Source organism: Thalassophryne amazonica, chromosome 12 (genome assembly GCF_902500255.1).
Source record: "Thalassophryne amazonica chromosome 12, fThaAma1.1, whole genome shotgun sequence".
NCBI lineage: Eukaryota > Metazoa > Chordata > Actinopteri > Batrachoidiformes > Batrachoididae > Thalassophryne > Thalassophryne amazonica.
This window is the reverse complement of record NC_047114.1, coordinates 11803162-11817082: the sequence shown is the minus strand read 5'-3', so window position 1 is coordinate 11817082 and position 13921 is coordinate 11803162. Positions and strand designations below refer to the sequence as shown.

Below are 13921 nucleotides of genomic sequence, written 5' to 3'. Positions count from 1 at the left end.
GGGGTCCACGGACTCTAGATTGGGTAGTGTTTATAAAATGGGCAGTTGATATTTGGTAATAATTGGTGGTAATAAATTATGCAAAGTTTCTATAATGATTTGGAATGATGTGTGAATCTAGAATGTAATTATCAATGTCCGTTGTTCAGTGTTATTTGCTAATATCTGTAGTTTCTCCAAAAATATTTGTCCTATCAATGTTCCATTTTCGCAGCATCCATCCTTAACCCAAAACAGGTAACCATACCAAACGGCAAATGTCAGCTCTCACCGGTTTTGATTGAAGTTGCACGCATGCACACATGCGCATGCATACATGTACACAGAGGCCACTTGGCTTTTAATATATAGATGCTGATGATGGAAACAGACATATTAATTATCTTAATTACTGACAGCTCATCAGATGAACGCTGAAGTTATGACAATTCTGTTCCATTTTTTTATGGTGTAATTAATCAAACCAAACCTGCACTAATGACTTCTGGAATAAAATATTTTAAAAAACAATCTTAGTCCAAAGAAAAGATTCAGACAAAATTCCATGTAGCTCTCCACCACGCAGAACACCAAACTGAAGGGTCCATTCACACTATGACCTCTGTGATGAATTATAAAAAAAAATCTTAGTGAAATGCCCAAGAAGGTTCATTTCAGGGGTACAAATTTTCTGTCTCTAACATAGGTCGACATAGCTCAACAGAGGGCAATGTTGTACTGGCAGAGCGGGTCAGCTGCTGTTTATTTACACAGGCAAGCAAGAGGCTAAGGGCCGTGCTAACGTTAGCATTGGGTGGGATGTAAACAGCAAACACGACTACTGTGAACTCCCTTGGGAGATAAAAAGGTCTGCACGAGACTGCCAGCACCTCTAAATCAGGAGAACAGTGAGAGTCAATGATCCTGCTGCTGCAGCACCACTCGCAGTTCACATAAACACAGAGGCCTCCACCTCTGCACTTACCAATCTGTACATGGAGCTAGTGGAGAAGGGAGCCTTGGTGTCATTCACGGGCATCCCTATCAGTAACTGGTTCACATATGTCAATGACACATGGGTTAAAATCAAGAAACAGGAAGTTGAGGACTTTACAGAGCACATCAACTCGGTGGCTTACGCGTAGCCAAGGGTGGGCCTGGATAGGCCTGGGCCCGCCCACTTGTCAGCCAGGCCCGCCCCATCCAATGAGAAGGCTGAGTCAACACTCGACAGTCACCTGTTGTTGCCTCATTGTATTCCTATGATAAGGTATTGCATTAGCACTGAGCTACAATTAATAAATTTTGTAAAAAAAAAAAACAGGTTCATCTTCTGTGATTTTTATTAATTTTCAGAGTACAGTGGTCCCTCACTATAACGCAGTTCACCTTTCGCGGCCTCGCAGTTTCGCGGATTTTTTTAGTGCAGTTTTGCATGCATTTTTTTTAAAATGGCGCATTGTGTTCTGCGTCCTTATCAGGCGGGCCGTTCGCGGCACCGGTCGGCATCACCGCGATTGCTCTCACTGCCTCTGATGCGCTTTCTGCGGGCTCAGTAAATGCAGCAGCAGGCCACCTCCTCCTGTCTGCTGTGAGTAATACTGTGAGAAATCTTGGAGTCATTTTTGATCAGGATATGTCATTCAAAGCGCATATTAAACAAATATGTAGGACTGCTTTTTTGCATTTACGCAATATCTCTAAAATCAGAAAGGTCTTGTCTCAGAGTGATGCTGAAAAACTAATTAATGCATTTATTTCCTCTAGGCTGGACTATTGTAATTCATTATTATCAGGTTGTCCTAAAAGTTCCCTAAAAAGCCTTCAGTTAATTCAAAATGCTGCAGCTAGAGTACTGACGGGGACTAGAAGGAGAGAGCATATCTCACCCATATTGGCCTCTCTTCATTGGCTTCCTGTTAATTCTAGAATATAATTTAAAATTCTTCTTCTTACTTATAAGGTTTTGAATAATCAGGTCCCATCTTATCTTAGGGACCTCGTAGTACCATATCACCCCAATAGAGCGCTTCGCTCTCAGACTGCAGGCTTACTTGTAGTTCCTAGGGTTTGTAAGAGTAGAATGGGAGGCAGAGCCTTCAGCTTTCAGGCTCCTCTCCTGTGGAACCAGCTCACAATTCGGATCAGGGAGACAGACACCCTCTCTACTTTTAAGATTAGGGTTAAAACTTTCCTTTTTGCTAAAGCTTATAGTTAGGGCTGGATCAGGTGACACTGAACCATCCCTTAGTTATGCTGCTATAGACGTAGACTGCTGGGGGGTTCCCATGATGCACTGTTTCTTTCTCTTTTTGCTCTGTATGCACCACTCTGCATTTAATCATTAGTGATCGATCTCTGCTCCCCTCCACAGCATGTCTTTTTCCTGGTTCTCTCCCTCAGCCCCAACCAGTCCCAGCAGAAGACTGCCCCTCCCTGAGCCTGGTTCTGCTGGAGGTTTCTTCCTGTTAAAAGGGAGTTTTTCCTTCCCACTGTAGCCAAGTGCTTGCTCACAGGGGGTGGTTTTGACCATTGGGGTTTTACATAATTATTGTATGGCCTTGCCTTACAATATAAAGCGCCTTGGGGCAACTGTTTGTTGTGATTTGGCGCTATATAAAAAAAATTGATTGATTGATTGATTGTGTGGAATTGCACCAAATCTGGCAACAGGTCCAGAGACTACGCTCGCTGTTTTGATGCAGATGTTGACCGCAGCCGCAGAGCTCCGTGGCCACCAAGAGAGGACTTGGATTCTTTGCGGGTCCCGCATCCGTACCTCCGGAGGCAGTGAGCGAGGGGAGAGCACGCACATTGTGTTCTGCGTGTGTCTGTTTATAATGTTCTCGCACAGAAAAAAAAGAGTGTTTACACAGGAGAGAAAAGTGAGAAAATGTTAATGCCTGTTTGAGAAAAGTGTGTAGTGAGGGGTTTTACAGCCTTAAAACATCTATAATAATTGCAAAGAATAGCACTGACTACTTTGCGGATTTCGTTTATCGCGGGTTATTTTTGAACGTAACTCCCGCGATAAACGAGGGACCACATTTTTCCTCAAATGAATAGTCTTCTGCGGGCCCTCATCACAATGCCAATAACAACATGCACTGTTGAACGGCTGTTTTCTACTGTTAAGTGGATAAAAACGTCCACCAGAACATCCATGTTGACTCAGACTGAATGCACTCTCCGTGCTTTCCCTTGAAAGAGAACTGACCGAATCGTTGGACTATGATGACGTGATAGAGTTCAACAAAAACCCTGTCGTCTCCTGCTGTAGCATTAAACGGATTCATCAAATGTAAGTGTGAAACCATGAATTACTTTTTTCTTCTAAATAGGCCTAATTGTTAATATTATATTGCAACTGCCACGAATCATGTTGGTGTCCTTTTTGATGGTTTTTAATTTGGTTGCCGAGCCATGGTTTCCATTGTTTATCAATTTCATAATTTGGCTGCCGAGCCAACCTGTTTTCATGTTGCGGATATATTTTGAGTTTTTATTTTAAAGGACTTTACATGACTAAGCGTTGCTGCTTGCATTGTCCATGAGGTGCTTGTGTCTGACACTTTGCGTCTGTGTAGCTGTGCACACAGCGTCTGTGCAGTTGGCTGAGATGTGTTCATCATTAGGGCCCGAGTAGGCAACATCCTACGAGGACCCTATTGTAATTGCACTGTTTATTATTATTATTATTTATTATTATTATTATTATTCTCACTGTTGAAATCGAAATTTCAGCCTCTTCCCATGCTCAAAAACTCACCAAACTTTCCAAAGTCGTCCGGCCGGATCCGAAATTCGATATTTTGGGGGCGCCGCACATGGTCGCAGAAAAATCGTGAAATAGCGCCCCCTAGAAATTTTCATAAACCCCTCTGCATTGGGCTTTTTTTGTCGTAGCCTCACGAAATTCGGTACACATATTTACCATGCCAGGACGCACGAAAAAGTCTCTTACTGTCATAGTGAAATATCGACAGGATATTTTGACCATTTTGATTTTAAGTTTCGATTTTGAGCAAATCTTTGACATTTTTGGCCATTTCCACTACTTACATTTGAACAAACTTGGCCTAGGGATTTCATCCAATCGTCTTCAAATTTGGTCAAAATCATCACAACACAATGGTGATCAAAAGTTATCAAAAGATTCTAATTAAGTCAAAAGGCGTGGCTGCTAGGGGTCATCAAACTTTGGTGAGCTTTTCGGAGCACGCCATTTCACTTCGAACGGCTGTCACGCCCACATACTTCATCGTAGATCCTTCAACCTTGCTGGACATGATGAGGGCTCCGCCCTGAACATCTACATATCTTAAGTTCACACCTGCGCCATAGCGGCCCCCGGTGGTGGCGGGAAATGTCCTATTTTTACTTTAAGAGGTTCTGATGTCACATACTTAACCCAATCAACTTCATTCCACTTCTAAAACATACAGAACAAATTGGTGAACGTAGGCAATGAACACCGTGAACTTACGAGTAACGGCTTCTGTGTGGTGGCGTACCGAATATCGCCCCTTCGCCATGAAATTCCGTTCTTCCTTTTGACGGCTTTAATTTTGTCATATCATGAAAATGGATACACAGGTCGAGCACAACAACCTCTTACAATTTTTAGGGGCGTCGCCCATGGGCGGGGCAAAATGCCTCAATAGTGCCCCCTTGAAACTTTCAAAAACCCCTCCCCATAGGGGTTTTTTTGGAGTAGGGAGATGAAAACTGGTACACATGTGTGACTTGCATAGACGTACAAAAAAGTCTCTTGCACCATGGGTCTACTCCAAACAGGAAGTCGACCATTTTGAATTTTCTTGTCATTTTGGAGTGACTTCCACACACTGTATTTGAACGAACTCCTCCTACGGATTTTGTCCAATGCACTTCAAATTTCTTCCAGATCATCCAGAGATGATACTGATCAAAAGTTATCGAAAGCTTTTCGCTATGTTGAAGGGCGTGGCCGCTCTGGCGCTGCCATTTTGACCCCTCGCTATGGAACAACAAGTCATGATAACTCCTTCATGCTTTGCCTGATTGACTTGAAACTTCACATGTGTGATCACGGTTGGCCCCTGAACACACCCAGCCCCTCTGTTTGTACACTGACTGCCCCCTAGTGGATGAAACATCAACATGTCATAACTCCTTCAGGCATTGTGTAATTTGCTTGAAATTTTTACTGTATGATGAATGGTTGCCCCTATACCCACATGCCCACATCTGGTCACAAGGGGATGCACTGCCCTGGGTAGGCGGTCGCGCGGAACGAGGGCCCATATATGACTGCTTGCAAGCCTAGTTAAACTTGGAATTCATTTTTGAAACAATGCCTTATTTAAATACCTATTGACATTTTGGGTTTAAGCCGAACCAAGTAGGCTACCAGACTTGCACTGAATGGGCATCATGTATCAATGTTGCGCACCTGTGGCGTAAATTTACGGCGTAAACTTGAAATACACCAAAGTCGCCGTGACATGTATCAAGCAGTGCGCACCTGCCCATTTCTGGCGTACGCCTGATGTGATCTTGATAAATGTGGTGGGTGGAAACGATCGTAATTATAATAAACACGCCCATAAATATTCAGACTCCGCTTCAGACACACCCTCATTTTACGACATGGAGGCCGGGAAGACGGCAATGAAAATCACGACGCGTGCCAATAGAGCGTCAAAAGCAGCCGTCGTATCAATTGTTTTGTAGTATATAATCAATAAAGTGTTACAGTGGTCCCTCATTAATCACTGGAGTTACGTTCTAAAAAATAGCCCGAAATACGCAAAACCGCAACGTTAGGCAGCGTTATTTTTTACAATTATTATAGACGTTTCAAAGCTGTAAAACCCCTCACTACACAGTTTCAGGCATGAACATTTTCTCACTTTTCTCTCGTGTGTAAACACTCTCAAAGTTCAAACCTTAGTAGGAAAATAATACCAAACTGTTTCAGGCCCAAACATTTATTTGAGAAATAAAAATAGAAAGTTTTCCTATAAATAATTATGATGGCATTTAGAACTAACAAATTAATTTTAACGATCAACGAACGAGGTCGGACACATAAGAAATTATTAATAGTGACTGACCAGTATGTCACAGATCGGGCCTCTGCATCCTGACGCTGCGCCTTTTTCCACTCACACCTGGCTGCAGGTGTTTGTTTCCGTGTGACAAACACAGTTATGAGTAGTTGTTGCGCTCTTTTTTCTTCTGGGCGACAAGATTCTTATAAACCGATACTCAGAACACAGAACACTGTAAAAAAAAAAAAAAGGCATGCAAAATTGGACTAAATACTCCGCGAGACTCCGAGGCCATGACAGGTGAACTGTATTCTCTTTTCACGTCAATAATTCTTGACATGTGGATATCTGCTCGCTCAATTAATAAGACACGCCTAATCTGTCAGATTTCTTTATTTTTTAAATGTATTTCTGTATTTATTTTATTGTGACAACCGAATGGAGACGACAAAACCTAGTTCTTTGCAGTTAGCGCTGTAGCCATGGATTGTGCTCCATAACAATCCCACAAAGGCGGGATTTGTATTGATTATTATGTAGTATAATCAGGAAAGTGTTATTTATGTAACATATGCATTGATTTGTATAATGGCACTGTTTATTATGTTGATCATCTTCATTTTTATGTGGATTCCAGCACTGGTTCATTTTGGTGTATATTTACACCACCTCTCGACCTGCTGTATTTTTTCAGCGCAGCGTACGCCAACGACCACATTGATAAATGCCAAGTAGCGCAGCCGTTTTGTCGTACACCCCATATACGCTCAAATATCGCCGTACGCAACATTGATACATGACGCCCAATGTGTGTGTGTGTGTGTGTGTGTGTGTGTGGGGCGCTGCACTGCAGCTTGCATTATCCATGAAGAGTACTTGTGTCTGACATGTCACGTATGTGTGTTCACTTTGACAGTGCTGTAGGCTAAGTGATAACGTTGCTTGCGATGTCCAAACGAGGCATACTTCAAACGGTGTATTATAATACCTACACCTTACCTACAACCCCAAAGGCTGGGCCCGTCTGATTTTTTCTGGGCCCACCCGTTTTATGATTTCTGCCTACATCCCTGCTCGGTGGACTCCAATATCAAGTTGTGTTGATATGTTCATATGTTCATAATTTAGAGCTAATTTTGAGATGAGTATAGAAACTCCCTTTTGATGTCTATATCAGGGGCACTTCTAAAATAAAAAAAAATAATAATAACATCAAAAATGTGTGTTTGTGCAAAATTATGTTTTTTTTTTTGTTTTTTTTTTTGATGGGGCACTCGGAGGGTGTTTTATTCCCACGATGAGGTGGAAGGATACTACGAGGACGTCTGTTTACTGTATTCACTTTTATTAAGTTTCCGCCTAAAAACACATCTCAGCTTGTAGCTTCTGGCTTCAACACATGAGCACCTCTAAGGACCTCTAGTCCCTGCTGTGTGTAAACATAGGTGTCTCCTTAAATGCCCGAATGAAATACATTGTGCTGATACTAACAAATATTACATCCCCCTCCATAAAAATGGAGATAATATTCAGCTGTTCAACCTATGCAACAGTGGAGGAGCACGACTGTAAATACAGGTCGGCATGTTATCTTTCAATGTCATAAACAACTCCTTAAAATTGTGTTGCAATAATTGCAAATAAAATGCAAATACAACTTAAATGTGGCTTAGTATACTCTTAATGGAACATATATGCCTACATGCATAACAACTTTGCAACAGTGTACCCTTTTTTTTTTTTTTTTTTACAGGTCTAGGACAGCCTAGACCTGGGGAGGTGATGGTCTAGTGGTTAAGGCGTTGGACTTGAGACCAGAAGATCCTCAGTTCAAATTCCAGTCTGGCTGGAAAATCACTAAGGGCCCTTGGGGAAGGTCTTTAATCCCCTATTGCTCCTGATCTGTAGTGAGCGCCTTGTATGGCAGCACCCTCACTTTGGTTGTGAATGTGAGGCATTATTTGTAAAGCGCTTTGAGCGTCTGATGCAGATGGAAAAGCGCTATATAAATGCAGTCTCTTTACCATTTATTTACCATTTACAGCCTGTGGTTTGACTTCTCTACCTGACCTTGTGCAGTAGACGGTTTCATCAGTCAGTGGTTTCTCAGTAGTGTGTGTGTCGTGAGTGTGTGGTGTGATGACGGGTGTGGATGTGTCGGGTGTTATGTCTTCATCTTTGTGTTCTGTGTTTGCTGAGCTATATGTGTTGCCCAACTGATCCTGCTGCTCAGTGCACCTCAGGAGGTGTCTGCTGTTCCTGCGACACACCTGACCATCTTGAGTGTGTAGGATGTTGGAGCGTGCAGTAGTGGCTGGCTGGAGGATGACTGCTGGCTTCTAACGGTTGTGTTCTTGAATGCTGACGATGTCCCCGCTGTGGAGAGGTGACCGCAGCTTAGAAGATCTGTCGTAGTATTTCTTTTGGTGCCACTGGCTTTGCAGTCGTCTTTGGGGTCCAGACAGATTTGGAGTTTGCCAGTGTGCGGTTTCTCAGATACCACCAGCACGTTGACCCACTTGGTTGGCTCTGTTACCTTGGCGATGATCCCTGTGCCCTCCATGCTCTGGACCTCTTCCTTTAGATGGCTACGGAAAGCATGGGTTATTTGTCTTGGTGGACACACCACTGGTGTTGCAGCTGGATTGAGATGAATTAAGCATTCTCCTTGAAACAGTCCAATCCCTTTAAAAATGTAACCATACTCTGACATGATGCTCTCTTTGCCCATAGGTGTATTAATTGATAACACCAACTTAATCAAGTCTAGATCCAGGCATGCTTTTAATCCAAGCACTGGTGGGGCTTGTGCATCCACAATGTGGAAGTCCAAAATCATGTTGCGTTCCTTGTATTTGCACAGGATGGACCATGTGCCTTTTACTGTCAGTTGTTGTCCCCCATAGCCAGTCAGTCTAAATGTGGAAGGTTGCAGCTTGCCTTTCTGCTTTAGAGTGTGATATTCAATCAGGGGAATTACATTCACTTGAGCACCAGTGTCCAATTTAAATTTTAACACAGTGCTCTCCTGGGCCAGACGGTGTCTCACCTGCCACTATGAGACACTGTGCTAATGAGCTTGCCCCAGTGTTTACAGACATATTCAACTCATCACTGGAGGCTTGCCACGTGCCTGACTGTTTCAAAACCTCCATCACTGTTCCTGTTCCCAACAAACCGAGGATCACTGGACTCAATGACTACAGACCGGTGGCACCAACTTCTGTAGTCATGAAGTCATTTGAGCATCTGGTTCTGTCCCACCTCAAATCTCTCATGGCCTCCCTCTTGGGCCCCTTGCAGTTTGCTTACCGAGCCAATAGGTCTGTGGATGACGCCATCAGCCTGGCTTTGCACTTCGTTCTGCAGCATCTGGACTCCCCGGGAACCTACGCTAGGATCCTGTTTGTGGATCTTCTCCAGGCTAAGCTTTCCCAGATGAATGTGACTGATTCTACCTGCAGGTGGATTGCCAACTTCCTGAAGGATAGGAAGCAGCACGTGAGGCTGGGGAAGAATGTCTCGGACTCCCGGACCACCAGTATCGGTATTCCTCAGGGCTGGGTCCTCTCTCCTCTGCTTTTCTCCCTGTACACCAACTGCTGTACCTCTGATCACCAGTCTGTCAAGCTTATCAAGTTTGCAGTTGACATCACCCTTATCGGACTCATCTCTGATGGGGATGAGTCCGCCTATAGGCTGGAGGTCCAACGACTGGTGTCCTGGTGCAGCTATAACAAGTTGGGCTGAACACCGAGAAGACAGAGGAGATTATTGTGGACTTTAGGAAGAACACAGCCCCTCTCCCCATCATTACCCTGGCAGACACCCCCATCACTATAGTGGACACCTTCTGTTTCCTGGGAATAACTCTAGCCCAGGACCTCAGGTGGGAGTCCACCATTACTTCTGTTGTCAAGAAGGCCCAGCAGAGGATGTACTTCCTGCGGCAGTTGAAGAAATTCAACCTGCCAGCAAGGATCATGGTGCAGTTTTACACTGCCATCATCGAGTCCATCCTCACCACCTCCATCACTGTATGGTATGCTGGAGCCACCACCAGGGACATACAGAGACTACAGCGCATTATACGCTCTGCTGAGAAAGTGATTGGCTGCAACCTTCCATCTCTTTAGGAACTGTACACCTCCAGGACACTGGGGCGTTCAGGTCGGATCAGAGCCGATCCTTCTCACCCTGGATATAGCCTTTTTGACCTCCTCCCCTCAGGCAGGAGGCTACAGTCCCTTCGGACCAGAACCTCCTGCCATAAGAACAGTTTTTTCCCCTCTGCTGTTAGCCTCATCAACAAGAACTTTTAGAACTCTAGATTGTTGCTATCACCATTTATCATCACCATTTATTTATCTTAGCTCATACATTCTGTACATTTTGTAACATTGCTACAGTGTTAAGTTTTATTATATATTACTTGTTTTACTACTCTTTTTTTTAATGTTAGCACCAAGTACCGCAGCAGTTTCCTAATGTTGTGAACTTGTTCACTCATATGGCAATAAAACTTTTCTGATTCTTTGGCATCTCAATGTCTGCATATGCTTGCCCATGATCTGAAGCATGTCCTTTCTGTGTCACTGCATCAATGAGAAGCTCTTCTGGCTCTTTGTCTGGTGTCTGTTCACCATCCACTGCATGTACTGTTCTTCTTTTTGCTGTTTTACAGACTCTCGTGAAATGATTAAGCTTTCCACATTTAGAGCATTGTTTGCGTCTTGCTAGGCAGGTTTCCTTTTCCCCGTGTGCTTTGTTTCCGCAATAGCCGTAGCTTTACATGTGTCTCCATTCCATGTCGGTCATATTGAAGCTCCTCTGTGCGTCGTCATGTTTGGCGCTCACAGCAGCAGCGGTGCTTTTTGATGTGTGCCGCTATACTGCATGCACTGCTCGCGTTGGATGGGGTTTGGCATCCTGCTGCTGATGGTTTTCATCTGAGCTTGGGAGAACTCATGTGCTCTTGCAATGTCCATTGGTTTGTCGATCATCAACTCCGAACCAACATTCCAAAGTTTTTCCCTCACTTTAGCTGAGTGTATGCCGAAGACAATGGGGTCTCCTCTTCATTTACATATGCATGATCTTTTACAAGTAGCTTGAGCTCGGTAACAAACTGTTCCAGTGTCTTGTTGGTACCCTGCATCTTTTCATGGAACTCATACCATGCGAAAATCATGTTTTTCTTTGGCAGGTTATATTTCTCAAAGCGGTCGTAGTACATTTTTAACGTCTTCAATTCATCTGCGTTGAGAGTCCATGTGTTAAAAATGTCTCTACCTTTCTCTCCAATCCACAGCAACAAGTAACTGCATTTCTCCTCCTCTTTCTTACTGCTGAGTCGGCCGGAGACATGACTTGCAAATGTTGCTTGAATTTCTTCTATTCACCCAGCAGGTTGAGCGATTCCCAGTTGAGTTTCAGCGAGGGTACTCCAGCGATATCCATAGAGTGGCTATTCTGACACCATTTCTTATTCCCACAATGAGGTGGAAGGATACCACGATGACTGCTGTCTACTGTATTCACTTCATTTTATTAAGTCAGCGTGGAGCTTCTGGCTTCAACACATGAGCACCTCTAAGGACCCCTAGTCCCTGCTGTGTGTAAACACAGGTGTCTCCTTGAATGCCTGAACGAAATACCTTGTGCTGATACTAACAAATGTTACAGAGGGGGTCTCGCCCGGGGAGTAATTCAGAACCGCCACTGATCTGACCCATGAGAGGGACTGACAATCTAGCTGTAATAATGTGATTATTATGGATGTAACACCTTGTCCAGATGTGCGCGCTGATCCACGGCTCTGAGACGCATTGACTCTCAGTGGCACATGGTGTTTTAGGTATGATTGCGCAATGTTCACGTCTACTTCACAAAATGAATGCGTGCCACAGACTTTGCACATTATAATATTCCCTTTGCACACCCCAAATGGGATGCACTGGAGGTGCATTCCAAACCATGCCGGCAGGATTTGACATGCCTGACCATGGCGAATGTCTCCCGAATGCGATCAGATTGCTCCGAATGCTGTATTGAGGCTGTGACAATATTTAGAACGCAGTCTTAATCCAGTTAGAGGCCACATTGACTGCCGAATGTGCATGTGCTCTACATTCAGGCTGGCTGCACAACTGTGCCAGACTGTTTGGAATGCACTCATAATGCTGGAGGTTTTGGGAGGTTTTCAAATGCACCTCGCCTTTTCCGAATGGAGTCCGAATTGTAATTCATTTGGGCTCATTCGGCCTCTAGTATGATGGGTATTACTTTAATTTTTCTCCGCAACTTTCATTTCCCGCACTACACCCAATCCAAAGGAACCAGAAAAGTCACCTATTGGAATGGTCTTTGCTGTCAGTGATGCAAAGTGGGACAGCACAGTGGATTAGTGGTTAGCACTGTTGCCTCACAGCAAGAAGGTCATGGGTTCGAGTCCCACCTGTGACCTTTCTGTGTGGAGTTTGCATGTTCTCCCCGTGCTTGCGTGGGTTCCCTCCAGGTGCTTCGGCTTCCTCCCATATGCAGAGACATGCAGGTTAGGTGTTTTGGAAACTTTAACTTGTCCGTAGGTGTGCATGTGGGTGTGAATGTGTTTGTCTATATGTGGTCCTGTGACAGACTGGCGTCCTGTCCAGGGTGTCCAGAGTTGCGCTCTGTGGCTGCTGGGATAGGCTCCAGTCCCATGCGATCCTTAATTGGACTAAGCGGTTGAAGATGAGTGAGTGTGTGTGTGTGGCAAAGTAGCTTCTTTGGTTAATTGTTTTTAATAACAATAATTTGTGAAGCCAAAGCACACCACTAAATTCCTACCAGGTTTATTATTAAATTTTTCTTTTTCATTCTTTCATTTCTCTTGCTTTTCACATCTCATCATCAACATATCTTCTCAGTAATCAACTATGAATCATCACTCATATTGTCAAAATCTCACTCACATTTGCTTGTACATGTGCATATGTAAATAAATCTTTAAATATTACACCAGTTGTTTGTCTTGTGTCCAGTTGAAGACAGATCTTTTATCAATCGTAGGTAATCCAAATTCACTGAGATAGTATTGCAACTTGTATTCAGTTATTTTACCCAACTCTGTCTATTTGCATGTTCTTCAGGTATTTTGTGCACTTCGGTGGACTCACCCCAAAGGCAAATGTAAGGAATGGACAACAAGTGTTACTTTGCTCGTTTGAAAGTTGATCATTTGTTTGCGGGTGATATGGAGTTTACACACTTTTTATACATGCAAACCTTTCGTAAATCAGGCCCATAATATTTTAAATGTAACAGAATCTTTGCAAATCGAGTCAGCTTTCATGACAAAAGTGATTTTCTGTCAAATCCAGACTTACGTATGGACTTGTTTAGATGGACACCTGGTCTGGCTGAGATCTGAGGTGGTTCCAATTACAGCAGGCATGCTTGAATGTTCTTCAGTGTGTGTGTCAATATTTCCACAAAACTGTAATTACAGTATATCTGCAAACTAACAGAAAATGAAGTACTGACAGTAAAATTGAAGCAGAAAATAAAAAGGTGAACAGTTTGTGCAGCTGATTCACTGCTGGAAATGAAAGACAAATCAACATGTCTCTGCTGCTGACTGAGAGCAAATTAAAATCAAATTCAAAAAAGCACTCTGGCTTCACCCAGGCTTTCCAGCTGAATGAACACACAACTTATTCTCGCTCCGTCTCCACTTTGGTTTGGAAACTAATTAGGCAGCCTTTTCTGAACACAGAGATTGAACTGTAATGAACGCATTCAACTAATTTTGGAGAACGTCCGGACTGAAAAATGAGCTGGAACGTTCAGATCTGTCAAAGGCAGAAAGAGAAAAACAAAGTGTTTCAGTGTTTTCAGTGTCCAGAAATAGAACCATTAATGACAAA

General features: G+C 43.5%; 1 protein-coding gene across 1 annotated transcript in view; it reads right to left on the bottom strand.

Moving 5' to 3' along the window:
* Positions 1-13921, bottom strand: part of adcy8 (adenylate cyclase 8 (brain)) — a 304694-nt gene that overhangs the window by 21590 nt on the left and 269183 nt on the right.